Here is a 5,036-nt window from a genome sequence, read left to right on the forward strand (position 1 = left end):
ATCTTCGTTTGGGGAAGGGGACGGACAGATTGCGGGGAAGAGTTTCCTTTTTTCTCTTTGTCTTAATATCCCCAGGTAAAATAACGATTGTCTTGACGCAATTAAGAAAGAGAAACTAAGAAAAAATAAAAAAGAACCAAATGTGAAAAAAAGATCCTTTTCTCTCCCCTTTTGATGGGATTTCGTTATCGACTACTAGGAGAGGTTGGGCGATGTAATATATCGCACCAGGTTTTCTTTTTTTCCCCTTTCGTGTTTTTTCGCCATGAAGGAGAATAGTGTAGTGGAAGAGAGTTGCGTGCAGTTAATTGGAGTGGATCGGGAGGAGGAACAACGGAAGACAGCGCACGCGGACCGTGTCTCCATAAGGAAGAAGATGGGGTTTTCTTTCTTCCAGCTCTAGTGTCGTCGTCGTTATTCCGTGAGTAGATCATTGATTTCTTTATAAACAAAAAAAAAATTCCCTTTTTTTTTTTTTTTATCGGAGATGCATCCGAAGGCATCTCCCCCGATATTGTCTATGCGCGACAATGTTAATTAGAAGATGCCGACATGTTTCAATGTTCAGGATTCTTTTCGTCTAGAGTTTCTCGACTATAATTCATTAGAAGCCCGCACATACGCCGAAGAAAACTCTTTGAATATTATGTGTCAGTTATCAGACGAAAGTAGGCTGACTGAAAATCATGAGCAACATCATCAATATTAGAATCAAGAGGAATGCCTTACAATAGAAGCTCTGAACTTTTTTAAGGGATAAGTCTCTCCATCCTATGCATTGTCGACGATCTTTCAGACCTTTAACTAATGACCTATCGTTTTTTTTTTCGTCTAGAAAAAAAAAGAAATCTATTATGCGCTGTATATTACAATGGTATATCCATAGCATTGTAATTGATGGTTGATGCATAATTCATAAAGACTCTTATAAGGAATGTCTCCCTGCATAGAAGCGCAGGATCATATCGTTCTGTTACACACGTTGTAAACAAGATCAACTTTTATCGATTTCATCAGAAAGAAAACGTTAAAAAAAAATTTTTTGTGTCTAGCCACGAGAAATAACAAGAGGAAGTTTATTTTTGCTGTAGCTCCCCTTTTAAAAGAAAAGCAAACAAGGGCTGATGATCGACGAACCGCGAGAAAAATGAAGAGAACGAGACGCATGTAGAAACAAGAAAAAGCAAGGCGTAATCTTTTATAGGTAATAGGTTCAATTTGATCGACAACACGTCCCCCCAATTCTCGTCCTACTAATTGAATGAATCAAGATCTCTAGAGTCTATGCATACTTGGGTTCGGCCGTTCGAGTGCCTTGATTAGTAGATTTGCTCCCATTTGTACACAAGCACGCCCCGCTTTTCATCTTTCCCATGACACATGCACTCGCTAATGTCATTGCCGTTCGAATTGGAGTGAGACAGAACGTTCAGTCAAATCCGGTTTCTTGCGTCTCTATTTGTCTGTTGCACAGCCAATAGGAGGAAGGGTATTTTGAAAATGCGATCGTGTCAAAGGGCTAGATATATATATAAATAGGGAGCAGGTTCATCAGCCCCCGTTCACGTCGGTCATGTCGAATGGTTGATAATGCCCGAAGCATTGTTCACCGGGTCTCATCAACAAGACGCATTACATTCAAATGAATTCCCGAGTGAGAAGCTGAGTGGGTCTGCGTCTTCTCTATAGGTTCATCATCTCCAACAATACGAGTCAGAAAGTAAAAAGAGGACAATCAAAAGAGCTCGTTGAGCGAACGTGAGATGACATCCCAATGAGAGAGTAAGTATACATCCAAAACTGGGACCTTATGATGGACTGAGTACTAAGCTCACATCCAATACACTACAAACATCTCATCAGGAAAAAGATCCATCACTTTTTCATCATCAATATTGGCACAGACTCCAATAGATCCGTAGCACAAAGCCATTTTTTTTTTGTTCCCCCCTTTAGCGTTATTCACAACCCTGGTAATATGAAAACATCGGCAAAAAGGGCACAATTTGCTGACCTATACAGAAGTAAACGTATACATTTATTCAGTTTTTTTTTTCTCATAGTGCGTGAATGTCCGAGTGTCTATAGGATCCAGAGATCTGACGGGTGCACAATAAGAGATCGAAGATCTATTCGGACATGACGTGTGTCAATAGAATGCCACAGTAAACGAGACTCTTGAAAAGCTTTCTCACAATGCCACGTTCAGTATAGATACACCGGTATTGTTTTTTTTTTTTTTTGACGGATGGAACAATTCGCGTGCGGATCTTCTTCCGTCACACCACCCAAAAATTCCCACAGTCCCTAAACATAAATATTCATATATCCTGACTCTTTCCCCCGTCATCTACTCTTTATACGTTCATTCCAAACGAATATTTCCTTCGACATTTGTAGCCAAAAGTATCATTTACGATCATAGGGATATCTAATCTTTCTTTTTTTTTAAAGAAAACATTGACTTTTTTTTTTTTTTTCACACACATTGACGAAAGAAGAGGATCTATGGTGAGTTTGTATTAGACATAGCGCCGGAAACGCAGAGGAAAAAAAAAGAAAGGGGGGGATAGTGTTCATTGAGCCGAAGAGAAACTGATCCTGAGCACACAGACAGAAAGTAAAGCTTGTGTATAGCTATAGTTTCTCATAAAAGGGAAAAAAATCATTCTGCGAAGCTATAGATGAATATAAGAAGAAGAAAAAAGATATATATATATATATCGATGTCTCAGCAGTTGTTCTTGTGTTACAGAAGCTTTTCAAGTCGGCTCTTTTAAGAAAAAAATAAAGAGTTTCAGGGATTTTCAGCGAATTTCACTCGTCCTCCACTCTTCTTGCCGCCTATGGGTGAAATCGTGAGCCGAGGAAATTGAAGATTAGTGTCGATGATGACGAGGGCCAAGTGGGTGCACATATATAGATGCTCGTCTAAAGAGAGTAGGGATCAAGTCGTTGATTGCTGTTTGTTTATTCGGCAAACGCTCTCAGATGAGAAGCAGGCACGTCACAGGATGTGGGAAAAATCCCGCTAGCTTTTATTATTAATTTTGTTTTTTTGTTTTTTTCTAAAGGCAGCCAAACCTCCACAGAATTCTTGTTTAATAGCGTCGTAAAAACTGATTCATGTAAAACTATAACCGACTACCAAAATGAGCCCATTCATAAGCTATTGGCTGGGGGTGAATCGTCAATTGATCGACCGAGTCGGAGGACATTTACATACTCTTCGCAGGGCGTAATAAGCGGCCAACTTAGGCCCCCCCCCCTCTTTTGTGTTGAGTGCTCTCCTATAAATGACGCTCTCGCTGTTTTTCGACAGCTATACGACAGAACATGGGCTCTAGAAGCCTACTGGGCGTTAGTCGGCCGTGTATAAACGGGAAAGGACAAAATACGCTATAAGAGCATGTATGCAGAAAAGAGGGGAAAATCGGGGAAAGTTGATGTTAGAACAATGGAAGTAAAAGCCGGTTGCCACCTCATAAAGAAGAAACTAAACAGCTGGCCTGGGCCGTTGTTCCGACAGATTACCAAAGCTCACAGGGCCAAGTTTTTTATCCCCACTTTTTCTCGAATGTTATTCCAGTGGCATCGTCACTATCGAGATGGGCTTTCCCGCAATCATCTTTTTGCCCCTTTCCATTTCTATATGAAGAAGAAAAAAAAAGTAGGTCCGCAAATTGCCCATCAGTGGGCAAAGATTGGTGCGGCACGTCTGGTCGCCCATCTCAAGTTGTTTGATATCGATTAAGAAAAGATCGAGTCCCTTTTTTTTTTTTTTTTTTGAGATAGAAGTGAAAAATTGGCTATATCAAGGAAGAGAGAGTAGAGTTTCAGAGAAAACGGATGGCCACACAAGTCGATTGATTCTCTACTCTCGCAATTGAATGTCAATTCTCAAGTGTTTCGTTTCTTTTTTTTTTTTTCTATAGGAAGAGCCAAGAAAAGAAATCCATTGATCACAAAATCAAATTTTCCAAATACTTCTTTTTGCTTTGCAGAAAAATATGAGGACAGTTTCCCCAGTTGGAGACTACGATAAAATATATACTACCCAATATAAAACGAACTCTCAACTAAGGGTTCCCTCGAAACGGGGAAATAATAAAATGAAAAAGAATAGATTTGGTTGGCGGGTCACAATCTTGAATAATCTTCCATGCGTGCAACTCGACTCCTCCGCCCCGAGTCAGTACAGACTGACTACCCCTTTAGGGCGACGGGTTCACACAATTGCATCGATCTTCTTATATACTGTGCTGGACATTACCATATCATTTGGTAGTCTGCATTCCATTACGCACACACGTTACCCTCACGCCAACAGCAGCAACCGAAATGCAGAAACGTCGGAAAAGGAACCAGAAAGATCTTTCTTCCTGTTCTTCTTTTTTCATACGTTCAACCCGATACAGGACTACAAAGAGGAGACGTTTCAATTCAGCCAAACAATAGAAAAAATAGAGACTGCAGGAAAGATACAGAAACATAATATACTGACATAAAAAAAATGTAGGACGAATGGGAAAAAGAAGATTAATCCACCTCTATTACCCTTCAATGCGCGTTCTGTTGCTTGAACATTGTCATTCTGGCGTCAGGCCAAGCCCACCAACGTCTCTTGCACATGATATACCTTCTCGGCTACTATTCAATTTATCTTATTCTTGCGATAAGTCTAGTATACTCGTAAGAAAGAGGAGATACCGTAAAAGTTGTATAAATATAGTTACGTATAGCCAAAAGAAGAATAAAATAATAGCAATGGAGACAAACACTGTCGCAAATCTCATTCCCAAGGAGCGTCTGCTAGCGCCGTTTCTTTTGTTTCTAATATGATTAGGTTTTTTTTATTCACTTATTGCTTACCTGCCTGGTTATCCCAGTGTTTTTTTTTTTTGTTTCTTTTTGTCAAAACGAGGTGAATAGTGAAAAAAAAAAAAATGCCCATTTTAGAGCGAATACAAGTATTACTGTTTCCTATTTTATAGAATTTGGCAATGTTTGCGTACGTCAAGCAGACGACTATTACT

Source organism: Daphnia carinata, chromosome 5 (genome assembly GCF_022539665.2).
Source record: "Daphnia carinata strain CSIRO-1 chromosome 5, CSIRO_AGI_Dcar_HiC_V3, whole genome shotgun sequence".
NCBI lineage: Eukaryota > Metazoa > Arthropoda > Branchiopoda > Diplostraca > Daphniidae > Daphnia > Daphnia carinata.